This window comes from Capsicum annuum, chromosome 6 (assembly GCF_002878395.1).
Source record: "Capsicum annuum cultivar UCD-10X-F1 chromosome 6, UCD10Xv1.1, whole genome shotgun sequence".
Classification (NCBI taxonomy): Eukaryota; Viridiplantae; Streptophyta; class Magnoliopsida; order Solanales; family Solanaceae; genus Capsicum; species Capsicum annuum.
In genome coordinates, this window is record NC_061116.1 from 13159195 (window position 1) to 13174514 (window position 15320).

The 15320-nt window shown below is 36.3% G+C and overlaps 1 non-coding gene across 1 annotated transcript; it reads right to left on the reverse strand.

Moving 5' to 3' along the window:
- Positions 1-1129: 1129 nt before the first annotated feature.
- On the reverse strand, positions 1130-1236 carry LOC124899768. The gene has a single exon (XR_007057332.1). It is a non-coding gene; the product is annotated as a small nucleolar RNA R71 (small nucleolar RNA).
- Between the last annotated feature and the right edge of the window lie 14084 nt (positions 1237-15320).

Below are 15320 nucleotides of genomic sequence, written 5' to 3' on the forward strand. Positions count from 1 at the left end.
ACAACTTTATGAATCTAGAAGAATTATTGTATCTCTGTGGGAGTGGTAGTTGCAATATTCAATAGATGGAAGATTTGAGGTCGGAAGACCAAGATTGTAGCATAAACCTTGAGAATCAACAACCTGATTACCAATTAGACTGCTATACGAATAAAAATTTGTATGCATATGCCTCAACCCTTAAATTCTTATCATTTCTATTTACAACCGTTGCTCGCTTTGCTCTAGTCGTAAACTTTTATTTATTATTTATTAATTTACTTTCTTATTTTCAAGTAAACAATCATCTTGATATTTTACAGCACTTAATACTTTGTTGTCTAAAACTAAAAACTGGGTAAATTTCTAGTTGCTTAGTCCTTGTGGAATGATATATGACTGTCTAAGTCACTATATTACTTGTATGATCGCGTGCACTTGCATGTGCATTTGAGTCACAACAAGTTTTTGGCGCCATTGTTAGGGACTAGTATAATTAGTAAATTGCTAAAGTTTTGATTTTTTGATAATAAGTTTAAGTGTTAACAACTTGATCTTAGCGGCTGAATTTTTGCAGGTTTAGCTGAATACCGAACTGGAGAGAGATAAAGAGTTGGTAGAGCCTTTTGCAGAACCAAAATAGATCTTTCAACAAAGGCGAAGAGCTCAATATCCATATCAACACGTCCAAATGGCTGAAATAAGAGATCCAAATGACCCTATCGATCCAAATGCCAAAAATATCCCTCCTACAATTATCCCAGTTGTTCCTTCTTAACCAGCTGCTAAACCTATTCGTGAGGTGGCAATCCCACTCACGAACTATGTGACGAACAGTATTCACAAGCCCAAACCAGGTGGTCGATTTGAATTAAAGTAGAATATGGTGTAATTTTTAAATTCAGCGGGGCAATTCCAAGGCCTTTCATATGAAGATCCGTAGCAGCACATACAGAACTTCTTGGAAATAAGCGATACTTATATTCCTGAAGGGGTGAATTCTGATTATGTAAAACTGATACTCTTTTCTTTTTCTCTAATGGGGGAAGCAAAAAGGTGGTTACATGCTTAAACACCACTCTCCATCACTTCATGGAAAGATCTAGCTTGAAAGTTTCTTATTCAATTCTTTCCATTAGGGAAGGCAACACATTTAAGAAGTGAGATTTTGAGTTTCAGATAGAAAGAAGGAGAGAATCTATACCAAGCTTGGGAGAGATTTAAGGGTATGCTCAGAAATTGCCCTCACCATTATTAGTCCAATGATGTTCTTTTTCATACTTTCATTAAGGCATTGGATCCCAATACGAAGATTCTCTTGGATTCAGCAGCAGGTGTCCAGGCTCTTGAAAAGACGTATGAAGAATTGTACATACTACTGAATTGAATTTTATAAGGGAATCCTGATTGACATTTTGATTTAAGAAGTGCTCCTAGGAAGGTTGCAGGAGTATTGAAGTTAGACTAGTTTACTAAATTATAAGCACAGATTATAGCAATTAAAAATCATATGATTATCCAGCTTAATAACATAAAGTTGGGGGTTACACAAACAATAACTACAACTAATGCAGTCTAATAGGTGAATTCTAGGTTTGAGGTTTGTGGAAGTGGTGAGCATGCAACAGATGCTTATATGACTAATTCAAATTCTGTCAACTACATGGGGAATGCAAATGGACATAGAATTTTTGTAACACGTATAATCCCAACTGGAGAAACCATCCAAATTTCTTATGGATGGAAATCAGGCATAAAACACTAATTTGTTTAAGGGGCCAGTGCAACCAAACCAATAGCCATCTTAGAATAATCAGGTTACTGCTTAAAGTAATATGGAGGAGATGATGAAGCAGCTTTTAGCTCAACACGCGTAGTTTGCAATAGAAGTAAAGACTCAACAGACGTAATTTGCAGTAGAGTTGAAGAGTCAACAGTTGCTTATGAGAAATCTAGAGTTGCAACTTGGTCAGATTGTAGGAGCATAGAATACAAGACCTCAAGGAGCTTTACCTAGTGATACCGAGGTAAATTTGAAGCAGGTGAATGTGTTACAATAAGAAGTGGATTGCAAACTAAGAAGATGGTTCAGGAGCAGGTTATTCCCATAGTCACCGATGATGGTTCTAAAGACAATGAGGAGAAAGAAGTCAAGGAAAAAGCTATAAATGATGAAATTCACACAGAAAATAAGACTTTACCTTTGCCCTTTCCTCAAAGGGCAAGGAAGCATTAGGAGAAGGTGAGTTACAAGAAGTTATTGGATCTTCTAAAGAAGGTTCATGTAAATCTTCCTCTTGTTGATATTCTGCAGAGTATTCCAAAATATGCAATATACTTGAAGGATATAGTGTTAAATAAAAATCGATTGACAGAGTATGCTACAGCTGCACTTACTGAGGAGTGCACATCCAAGATTCAAAACAAATTGCCTACGAAGCTAAAGGATCCAGGAAGTTTCACTATAGGGCAGACCATTAGTGCCCGTGGATTGTGTGACTTGGGGACTAGCATCAATCTTATGCCCACATCTTAGTACCATAAGATGGGTCTTGGGTATCCCAAACCCACTACTATTATTTTGCAATTGGTAGTTAGGTCCCTTGCTAGGCCTGATGGTATTGTATAAGATGTCTTGGTGCAAGTGGGATCCTTAATCTTTTCAGTGGATTTTGTAATTCTTGACTTTGAAGCTGATCCTGTTGTTCCATTTATATTGGGATGACCTTTCTTAGCAATGGGACAGTCATTAATTGATGTAGAAGCAGGAAAAATGACAATGAAAACACATGATAAATTGGAGGTTTTGGGTGTGTATAAGGCGCTAAAATTGCCTGCTATATATGCAGAGTTGTCTGCTATATCTGTTATAGATCTTGAGTCTTATCAGAGGCTGTTATTGCTAGATGATCTATTAGAGCGATCTTTGGTAGGTTGTGATCTTTAGGGAGATATGAAAGCCTTGGCATTAGTTCAAGTCATGAATTCGGCGGTCATTGAAATAAGAAAATTGTCTTTTGAGCTATTGAATTGGCTAATTGGTCCATCCCCCAAAGCTTTAATTAATGAAGCTCCAAAATTGGAGCTTAAGGTTCTTCCTCTTCACTTGAAATATGTATACCTTAGTGGTAATGATACGTTGCCTGTTATTTTGTCTACATGATTATCTGATATGCAGGTATAAAAAGCAATGACAGTGTTAAAAAGGAGGAAGAAGGCGATCAGATGGTAGATGTCTGACATTATAGGAATAACTCTAGCTTTTTTCTTTCACAAAATACACATGGAAGAAGGTTCAAACTAAGGGTGCAACAACAATGCAAGTTGAATCCAGTGATGAAAGATGTGGTGCAGAAAGAGGTCATTAAGTGGCTCAATAATGGTATTATTTATCTAATTTCAGACAGCAAGTGGGTAAGCCCAATACATTGTGTCCCAAAGAAAGGTGGGATGACCGTGGTTATGAATGAAATAAACAAGCTAATTCCTAATTGCATGGTAACTAGGTGGAGAATTTTTATTGACTACCGGATACTAAATGAAGCCACAAGGAAGGACCACTACCCTATCCCATTTAATGATTTGATGTTGGACAGGTTGGCAGGGCAGGAGTATTACTATTTTCTAGATGGTTGCTTTGGTTATAACTAGATCACCATTGCTCCTGAATATCAAGAGAATATGACTTTTACTTGCCCGTATGGTAGATATACATTCAGAAGCATGCCGTTTGTCCTCTGCAATACACCTGCAACATTTCAGAGATGCATGATGGCAATATTGTATGACATGGTTGAAGAATTTGTTGAGGTATTCATGGATAATTTCTCTATTTACAGTGATTTTTTTGATAAATGCTTACAGAATCTAGATCGGGTCCTAGCTCGATGTGAAGAGACAAATTTGGTGCTGAATTGGAAAAAATACCACTTTTTGGTGAAGGAAGGAATAGTCCTTGGTCATAAAGTGTCATGTAGAGGACTTGAATTAGATCGAGCCAAAATTGAAGTGATTGAAAAGCTACCACATCTTGTCATAATGAAGGAAGTGTGAAGTTTCTTGGGGCATGCAGGTTTCTACAGGCATTTCATTTAGGACTTTTCAAAAATAGCGAGCCCAATGAGTAAATTGTTAGAAAAAGAGGCCAAGTTTAATTTTGGGGTGGATTGTCAAGAAGCATTTGAGAAGTTGAAAAACAAGCTGATAGAAGCTCTAATTTTGATTTCTCTAGATTGGGAGTTGCCATTTGAATTGATGTGCGATGCTAGTAACATGGCTGTAGGAGCTATTTTGGGGCAAAGAAAAGACAAAGTATTTTGCTCTATTTACTATGCTAGTAACGTATTGAACGATGCCCAAATGAACTATACAGACACTACAAAAGAGATGTTATCAGTGATTTATGCATTCGATAAATTTAGAGCATATTTGGTGGGCACAAAGGTTATTGTTCACACCGACCATGCGGCCATCAAGTATGTGTTCAATAAAAAGGATGGAAAGCCTCGATTGATCCGGTGGATTTTATTACTGCAAGGGTTTGACTTAGAGGTTCGTGATTATAAAATAGCATAAAATCAAGTTGCAGATCATTTGTCAAGGTTAGAGACTCATGATCATGTTGTTGATAACTTTCTCTGCATTTGGGAAGATTTTTTGAATGAAAAATTATTGTCTATATAGGAGTGTGAAGTTCCTTGGTATGTGGACAATGCAAATTTGTTGGCAAGTAACTTTTACCCTCCTGAAAGTATAATTCAACAGAGGAAGAAACTACTTCATGATTCTCGTGCTTATACATGGGATAAGCCATATCTTTTTAAGTAGGGTCCGAATAGAATTATACGCAGATGTGTTTCGGAAGTGGAATTCACTCAAGTGATACAAAAGTATCATTCATCCCCTTATGGTGGACATCATGAAGGTGAGAGAACATCTCAAAAAGTGTTGTAATTTGGTTTCTTTTGGCCAATATTATTTTGAGATGCAGTAACTTTTGTAAAAAGTTGTGATCAATGCTAGAGGTTGGGAGCAATTTCAAGGCATCATGAGATGCCCCTAAATAATATTCTTGAAGTTAAAGTGTTTGATGTTTAGGGAATTGATTTCATGGGACCATTCCCACAGTCCAATGAAAACTTGTACATTCTAGTGGCAGTTGATTATATATTCAAATTGGTGAAAGCTATAGCTAGTCCTACCAATGATGCAAGAGTAGTGCTGAAGTTTGTAAAGAAGCAAATATTTTCTTGGTGTGGCTCTCCAAGAGCTATAATCAGTGATGGAGGTACGCACTTTATTTACACTTGGTTTAAGAATCTTTAAGCTAAATATGGTGTTAGTCACAAGGTGGCCACTGCGTATAATCCACAGATGAGTGGACACGTTGAGGTCTCCAATCGGGAGATAAAGCAAATACTGTAGAAGACGGTTAATGGGTAATAAAATGATTGGGATGAGAAGCTAGATGATGCATTATGGGCGTACCAAATAACTTATAAGATGCCAATTGGTACTTTCCTATATCGGTTGGTTTATGGTAAAGCTTGCCATTTCCCTGTAGAGCTGGAACATCAAGCTTATTGGGCTGTTAAAAAGTTGAATCTTTAGATGAAGGTAGCGGGAGAGAAGAGATTGTTGTAGCTTATTGAATTAGATAAATTTTGTCTCCATGCGTATGAGAACATAAAGTTGTACAAAGAGAAAACCAAAGATGGCATGATAGGTAAATTCAGGATAGAGTATTTGAACTAGGACAACTTGTGTTGCTATTCAATTTAAGGTTAAAGTTGTTTTTGGGTAAATTGCGGTCTAAGTAGTCTGGACCTTTTAAAGTGGTACAAATGACACCTCATGGAGCGGTTGAATTATCGAACAAAGAGAAGACTGAGAAGTTTCTAGTGAATGGACAATGTGTGAAGCATTATTGGGATGATCATGGAGACAAGCACAATGTATCCATCACTTTGGTTGATGAGTAAGACTGAGCTAAGTCATTCTATGACGTAAAATAAGGCACTATGTGGGAGGCAACCCACAAATGTAATGTAATAGGTAGTTTAATTATTAGTTGTTAAAGATAAAGAGAAAAATGCAAAAAGATGAGTCGTACCACGACCAAAAATACGGCGCTTGGTAGGAGGCAACCCACTTTTTCTTATGTAATTTTGTTGTTTTTGGTTAATGTGTAGGAATGAGAAATATGGTGGAGATAGAAAAGATGAGAAGAGGGTGAACAATAATCTTTGAGTAGGTTAAATAGGTGATAAGAGGTGAAAAAGGTAAAGGTGACAAAAAGATGCCTCAAAATATGGGAAATTTGGCCTTACAAAATATTTTGGATACAATTTTTAGTGAATCGATGCTAAGTCGACGCGTCGCGTTGATGTGCATCATGTACACACTTAGAAAAATTTTCAAAGGCTAGTTCCAGTGAGCTGACATGATGTCAACGCATCGCATCAGTGCTTCTAATGCATTTACCATTGCGTCGCATCAACAATCACCCAGGTAGCACTTGGATAAATTTTTAAAGGCAAAGTCTAGCGTAATGACGCGGACTTGACGCGTCACATTGCCTCTATTATGCGATTGTTGAAGCATCACGTTGACTGCCCATTTCTATATAAATTTAACCCTAATGAGACCCCTTATTTTCACCTCTCTATATATCCCTTTACCCTCATTCACCTCATTCCCTAAACCCTAGCCCCCTCCACCGCCCCAAAAATCCACAACCCTAAAATAATTTCTTTCAAGTGTACTCTTTGTGGTGCTAATTCATACTTAATTTTCATTTTACTCATCTTAATCAAGACTAAGGTAAGTCTTCAAAATTCTTATAAGTTTAAATACACTATATTAAGACATGAGATTATTTTTTATAATTTATGATATATGAAATTGGCATGCATAAAAGTTAAATGTCTAGTGTGTTGTACGTAGATTCATTCAAAGTTATAGGGTAAATTGTGTAATTTAGAAATTTTGTTGGGTAGAATTTGGGGCTGATGACATGTGAGTTTTTGGATCCAAAATGGTGTTATGTTACAATGCTTTGTTGCATTGTTAGTCCATTTGTGTGATTGTTGACAAGTTGGGACAGAATTGGATTGTTTTTGTGCTTGCTGTAGTTGAAATAGTAAATTGAACTTTTAAGTTGATCTTGTTCCTACATGATGAGTTGCTGAATACTACTATGAATTTGAATAAATTTGGGGTGTTAATGTTCACTTCATGATAGAAATTAAGTATGGGGCGGATCCCGATCTTACACTACCTTAGTGTTAGCTAAATATTATTGAATTGAGTGCCATTGCTGGTTTGATAGAGTGAATGCACACTTGTGAAATTGTTGAAAAGAGGTGATATGTTACTAAAGGACTATATGTTTTATAGAGGCTGTTAAACCTTTAAGCTATTATGATGAGATTTTGAATTTCCATTTCTTTGAGATGAAATTTTTTTTGATGTTGGATGATTGATGACGGTAATTGTATGATGAATAGGGAAAGTCTAAGTACCCTGGTTCACTTACTTATGTACCTATGCTAGCAACTAAGTGTGGGGTAAAATTCACACTTAGTGGTGGCTAGTTCCCTAAAGTGCTTGTTTAATGTGTTGTGGGTTGTTATGATTAATAGGTACCATGTCTAGCCAGCAACAAAGGAGCAAGGGAAAGAATGTAGCTGGTACATCTCAGTCTAGACATAAAAAAAGTCGACATGCTGACCGTGTGCTCCCAGCCCCACATATTCCATGAGATTAACCTAGGAGGTATGGGACAAAGGCTATGGTGAAGACCGAGAGAAAATGGTATTCCCAACATAAAAAGTCTAAGTATTCAGCTGATCAATTCATTGATAGGGCGAGTCTGATGAAAAAGTATCTGAGTATGGTACACAGAATTGAGGCGCTGCACATTAATTTCTTATTTGAATAGCCATCTGAATGCAACCTCAGTCTTGGGAGGGAATTTTATGCTAATTGAGATCCACGAAACAAGGATGCAGAGATTGAGGTAAGGGTTCATGTGGTTACTTTTACTGCTAATTTTGTGAATGACCTGCTAGGTACACCTGTGATGGATACGGAGCTACTAAAAAGAATGAATGTTGAGCCACCATACTAGCATATTCGCCATCTCTTATGTGGCACTCATTCAATTCGTGACAAAGAGGGTGGTACTCATGTGTCACTCCCCTTCGCTCACATGAATAGGGAAGCTCGCTTATGGGCAAAAATCATCTATGCTGGCCTTATTCATGGAACACATATGACAGTGGTGATGCATGATAGGGTGTGTATCATCCATGCCTTGATACGAGAAGATGTTGAGTTGAATGTTGGGGCAATTATTTTCTCCGCCACGAGGAAAGCCAAATTTTTAAGAGGTCGTCGATATGGTTTTGGTGGGCTGTTGACTAGATTTATGAGGCAACTTGGTGTGCCTGAGGAGGATCTTGATTAAAATCCACCTGTTAATCTTAGACCATTTAATTTCTCATGTAATAAGGGGCCTGCCTCTTATGGTGTTACTTTGACTATGCCCGAGCTTCAAGCTCAGAATGATGAGATTACAGCCAGTATGCATGGGCTCACTATGCTGCAATTGAAGATTGGGGGGCATCCAACAACCCAATAGAAGGTTTGTGCTATAGATTTGGACTACCCACTAGGGCTTCATGCTCGGACTATGCTGTGGATTAGCCCTGATTTTGATGATCCATTGGATGGTGATGTCCTCACTGAGGAGGAAAGACACATGGGCTCTTCCGATAATGAGTCCGTAGATGAAGAGTAGTCTGATGATGGAGATTCAGGTGATGATTTTGGTGATGACGAGGGTGCCAATGATGACATGACGACACTAGTCCCATTCGTCTGAATAGGGAGTTTAACACCACCTTGACCTATGCTTATTTGATAGCACTGGGATAGTGCTTCATTTTAAGTGTGGGGTGTGGTGGAATTTCTTATTTCATCTTCTTTCTTATGTTTTATATTTGTTGAAAATTTTTTAATTTTATGTTTTGTTTGGATGATTTTGTAAGTTGACAGTTTGGATTATTACCCTCTTTGGCAAATTCAGCTTAAAGTGTTTCAGTTTAAAGTGTTTGTTTTATTTATTTTTTCCCTCCTTGTCAAATTTTTAGTTTACAGTAATTATTTATTCCCCTTTTGGTAATTCTCATTTTGGCATCATCATAGTTAGTTTCCTTCCCCTATGATAGATGGATGACGACCGTCTTAAAGGGAGTGCGTCTTTAGAAGCTGAGAAAGTGATAAGATCCCGATTGCAACCTTCGATAAATGCTTGATGTTGGGCAAATTTTTGGTGATTACAAATTCAGTTGCTTTAAAAGAAAAGAATGAGTGTTTTGACAATATGAAATCTCAACAGGTGTAGTACGATTCGATTGGCTTAATGTTGAATTTGATAAAGAACAAGATCAGGAACCTTAAGGATCCGACTTGATTGTTAGAATGCACCGAGTGTGTTAGTATTTGTTCGTATTCTACATGTATAGGAATGACTAGAACTTTCCCGGTGTGTTTACAAAGTGAAATAAAGGGTGTTGGATGTAGGGAGTGCTTTAGGGATTTCTTTGTTAACTAAATTGTAAAGGCTTTATTTATCGATCCTTATGCATGTCCCTAGTTAGCCCCGTTGAGCCTATAACTTGATTTCTTTGGTAGCCTCATATGTAGCCTAATCCTTTCTTTGATGGACCTTAATTCAATCCATAGTTCCTAAGCACTTTGATATAGATAACTAAATAAGAAGGGAGTATGAAATTTAAAAAGGAGAAGGGTGAGAGTGAAGCTCTAAAGAAGTGTTCATTGTGTGTTTAATTGTGACGGTTAGGAGTTAGAGAAAATGTGAAAGAAATTTAAGTTTCTGTTGCCCTTTTTTGCTACAATGAACCTGTTTTGTCCCTGGTCCATTTAGGAAAATGTGTACCTCAACCAAGGTGAATACTTAGGTTGAGGGTGGCTACTATAGGGGTGCATAAAAAGAATTGAGGTGTGAAGAAGAGCTGAAAATTGAATTAAGATGTAAAAAGAAAAATATTTCTACCGTAGTTTTGTTAATGTGCTTAAATATATTAGAGTGAAACAATTGGTGTATAAAGGTAATGAAGGAAAAAGTTGGGTTTAAAAAATGTGATTTTGATTGAAGATGGTTATGTATTAAAGTGCTTAGGGAGATTAGTCACTATTTCCTAAATAGTTCCTACCTATCCCTTAGCCAACATTACAACCATGAAAGACCTAATAGATCCAACATTTCAACGTCCGACTATTAGTGAAGTATTACACTAAGGGAAAACTTATGGTTCATTATCTATTATGTATGAATTCTTTGTTGAGAGCGAGTGATTGAATTTTGATATTCCCCCCATGATAAATATTGAAAAATTGTGAGTGATATGGGGAAAACTTTCTTATTGTAAGGGTACATGCGGATGAAAGTCCGAATTTCTTATTTTGTTGTTTCATTGCGTGCTTTGATTAAGTTTGCCAATGAATTGAATGCCACTGTTGAGATGGTGAAGTTTGAAATAAATTATTCATGTGCCCAATGCTAGCATGACTCTTAGGTTATGATTAGAAGGTTTAATGATTGTGCTGCTTGAAGTTGCTCAAGGATGGATAAGGTTTTAAGTGTGGGGTGGTGATCTTGGGCATATTTATATGATCAAAAACCGCTATCTACCCATATTTGGACTTGGTTTGAGAATAAAACTTGTGTTAATTATATTTCATTTGAGAAAAATTGTGTTTCATGGCTAACCAATTTGATTAGTGATACAGGGAAAATTTCCAAAGGATTCTGACAAAAATTGAACACATATTATGAAGCAATTATTTATCGATGGTGTGGAAGTAATCATGATTGAGGTAGAAGACTATTTTTATAGAGTCCAAGAGCATGTGTAGATGCACGAGAGCAAGAATAAAAGGAAGCAGCTGAAAAAGAGGATTTATGAGAGTTAAGTGAATATTTGAAGTGAATTTCCAGTGACACGATGCTAGCTCGACGCGTTGCGTTGTCCTGTAAATTCTGTGCCTTAGAAAATTTTTTAGAAGGAACTTCTAGAACATTGACGTGAAGTCAATGCATCGCGTCGATGCGTGAGTTTGGGATTTTAGTCAAAATTTCATATGACATTTCCAATAATACGACGCGATGTCAACGCATCGCGTCATGTGTTGTGAAATTAGACTTAGTCGGATTTTTAAAGTGTAGTTCCAGTGTATCAATGCAAAATTGACACGATGCATTGACCTGAGCAATGCAATTAGTGATGCATCGCGTCAGTATTGCAGATCTAGTGAAATTTTCCCATGTATAAAAGGAACATGTGAGCACAATTCCAAACACTTTTGCAAGCATAACAACGGCGGAAAAGCAGAAAATTCTCTCTTTTAGGATTCATATTATTTCTTTTGAACTTCTTTACTTCAAGATTAATTTTGGGTATGTTTAATTACTTATTTTTGATGTTTAATTCAAACATGAGTGGCTAAATACCCTTTTTCTAGGGTTTACGTCAAGAATATGAGTACTATTTGATATTCTTTATAGTAGTTTCTTTTTAGATTATCATCTGGGTTGTTTTTAATTTCTTGCGCTTACTATTTTATGTGTGGCCACCATTAGGATAGATCTATATTTCTATGTGCATCCGGGTGGAGAATCGTAGGATAGAATGAAGAAATTAAGAAGCAAAGTTCTTATCCTTTTATGAAATAAGGGGTTTGAATTAGCATCTAGGATAGAGATATACCTAGAAGCCTTGCTTGGTTCAATTGCAAGTAGACAACTTTATGAATCTAGAAGAATTCTTGTATCTCTGCGAGTGTGGTAGTTGAAATATTCAATAGAGAGAAGATTTTAGGTTGGGATAAGATTTTAGGTTGGGATACCAAGATCGTAGCATAAACCTTGTGAATCAACACCCCGATAACCAATTAGACTGCTATAAGAATAGAAATTTGTATGATTGGTCAATATGCCTCAACCCTGGAATTCTTATCATTACTGTTTACAATCGTTGCTCGCGTTGCTCTAGTCATAAACTTTTATTTATTATGTATTAATTTACATTATTATTTTTAAACACACAATCATCTTGATAATTTACAACACTTAATACTTTGTTTTCTAAAACTAAAAACTGGGTAAATTTCTAGTTGCTTAGTCCTCGTGGGAACAATATCTGACTGTCTAAGTCATTATATTACTTGTACGATCACGTGTACTTGTATATGCATTTGAGTCACAATAACAACCTTTAGCTATAGAGGATCAGTGTTTATCTAACCATATGGTTAGGCTTGATATTTCGACACCTGAACATGTTTTAGCCTTTGTTGATGTTAGATTTTCTTTGATGGAGTTGATTTGAGCTCACCAGTTTGATGATGATAGCCTGAGGGTGATTTCAGATAAGGTATTATGTGGCGAGGCTAAAGAGGTATCCCTTTTTGATGATGGTGTTTTAAGGATTGGTGGCTAGGTTTATGTGTCGAGCATTGGTAAATAGGTAAGATTGATTTTGAAAGAGGCATATTGTTCTAGATACTTTATTTATCTAGAGGTGACCAAGATGTACTGTGATTTAAAATAATATTACTATTAAGGTGGTATGAAAAAGGATGTAGCTGACTTTTTAGCTCATTACTTGTGTTGTGAGCAGGTAAAGGCCGAACATTTGAGATCAGGTGGTTTACTTCAGAGGTTATCCATTCTTGAGTGGAAGTGGGTTGAATTATTATTGACTTTATGACTGGGCTGCTCCATACTTCTTGTTGCTTTGATAGCATTTGGGTCATAATGTATCGATTGACCAAATCACCTTATTTTGTCATATTCAAATTTTCTTAGTGCCGAGAGGTTGGCTCAAATATATGTTCATGAGATAGCTTATCTTCTTGGGGTACCCGTGTCTATTATTTCAAATAGAGGCTCAGTGTTCACTTCTAGCTTTTAGAGGACATTTCAGAAGGAGTTGGATACTCGGGTTTTTCTTAGCATAACTTTCTACCCAGACCGATCCTTAGTTAAAGTGGACTATATTGGTTTTATAGGTCATGTTCCGTGCATGTGTTATGGACTTCAGAGGTAGTAGGAGAAGCTTTTAGCCTTAGCGGAGTTTGCTTATATACTAGTTACTATTCAAGTATTAAGATAGAACCTTTTAAGGAATTGTATGGAAGGAGTTTTCGATCTTCGATTGGTTCATTTAAAACTCTTAGATTAGACCCTGTGGCATTGAATTTATTTTTAAGTCTTTGGACAAAGTTTGGATGATTCAAGATAGGCTTTGGGCAACCTAGAGTAGGCAAAAGAGTTATGCTGACCGCAGACTTTGTGCTTTGAAGTTTGGGATTGGTGATTGAGTTTTTCTTTGTCCGTCACTCATAAAGGGCATGATAAGGTTTGGTAAGAGGGTTAAGCTTAGACTGAGGTATATGAGGCCCTTTGATACACTTTGGATCGTTGGGTAAGTTTCTTATGAGTTAGCCTTGCCCCTAGACTTTTTAAACATTCATTTAATAGTTCATGTATCTATGCTTTGATGCTATATGCCGGATGAGCCCCACATGTTTCATGGTTACTCGATTTAGTTGGATGAGAGGTTGAAATCTGTTGAGTTATTTTCCATTTTAGCCAAGGACGCTAGACGTATACACTATAAAGATATTCTAATGGTTAAGTTTCAGTGGAGACACCATCTCGTCGAGGAGTCTTCATGGGAATTCGAGTCAAATATGGGTAGTAGTTACCCCCTGATCTTACTCATTTAGGTACTTCTATACCATTTAGTTCGAGGACGAACTTGAGTCTCAGTGATGGATATTGTAATGATTTGACTTGTGAAATTTTGCCTTTTAAATAATATGACCAATTTTCCCTTCTTTGTAGTTGCTACATATTGATTTTGGGGTATGGGGATGGTTGACATGATTTCCAATGTCTTTGGAATAGTTTTGGGAGATTTTAAGACACTTAGTGGCTTTAAAAGCTACTGGTTTGACTTTCATCAACATTTAATGTTTTGAGTGCCGGATGATGATTTGGATAATTATATGAGATCCGTAATGTTGAATTTCGATTAGTAGCAAAGTTGGTTAGGGTTCAGAACCTTTTATTTGCATTTCGACCCTTAGTTTGAAAACTATTAAAATTTACCTTAAAGAGATCTTGGGGGCTAATTTATTGAAAATAATCATTTTTTGATAATCCGACATTGTTATTGAGTCTAAAAAATCTACAATAGCCTAGTAGCATATATAGTTTGTTCCAATGGGGTCCCAAACATAATCTGAGGATCCGTTCAAAAATATTCCTTCACTTGGAAAATCAATTGGTGTAATATTTTTTGGAGCATCAGTCCCTTCATCGCGATTGTATGGTCACGTGTCATAATTGTAGGTCTCAATGACAACATTTATCGTAATCGTGTGGTGGTGGTACCACAATCGCAATGGAGTGTTTGGTGGACCGAATCAGGTTGATTCATCACGTTCGCGAGGCCCATCTATTCAATAGTGATGATCAATTTAATAACGTTTACCCTAGTGATTGCGTGGTGAGGTTTGCATTGTGAGATACTATTCATAAAATAGTATAAATATTTCAATTTCATAATTTTACTTTATTTTTGGACCTCCAAGCTTCAAAAAAGATGATTTTACTAAGGCTTCTTCATCATTTTTGTGTAGATAGCCTCTAAACTCATCTTTTCAATAATTTCTATTGATTATGTTTTTGAAAAGACTTTTTAACCTAGATTTTGAAATAAATTATTGGGGTTTTGCTGGTAAAGATTAAAAATATTTTTTTCTTCGATTTAGACCTTGTTTTAACTCATTTTTGCATGGATTTTCAACTAGACTTCTATAATCTTGAAAAATGTGTTTCTAAAGTAAATTTTTGTTTTACCCCTGTAATTTTCGAACCAATTTTTCGAATCCATTTTGGATCCAACTTATATATGGTCAATATGAGTATCATTAACTATCTTTTAATGCGTAGATATTGTATTTATATATTTTAGTTGATTCTGAAATGGTTCAAAAGGGGAAAACTCCGTATTGAAGGACTTTAGACTGGGATTTAGAAGATTTGAGGGGGGTTATTACTTAACTTTCTTTAGACTAGGCTGAGTAGTTAATAAAAAAGTAAAACATACTATGGATTTGGGAAAAATAACTATGGAAATTGTATTTCAAGTTTATTATTATTGTTGTGTGTCTGCGTGGGAGGTTATATTCTTGTTGTTGTTGACTTATGATATTATATATCGCATATTGCCTGTGTGGGGATT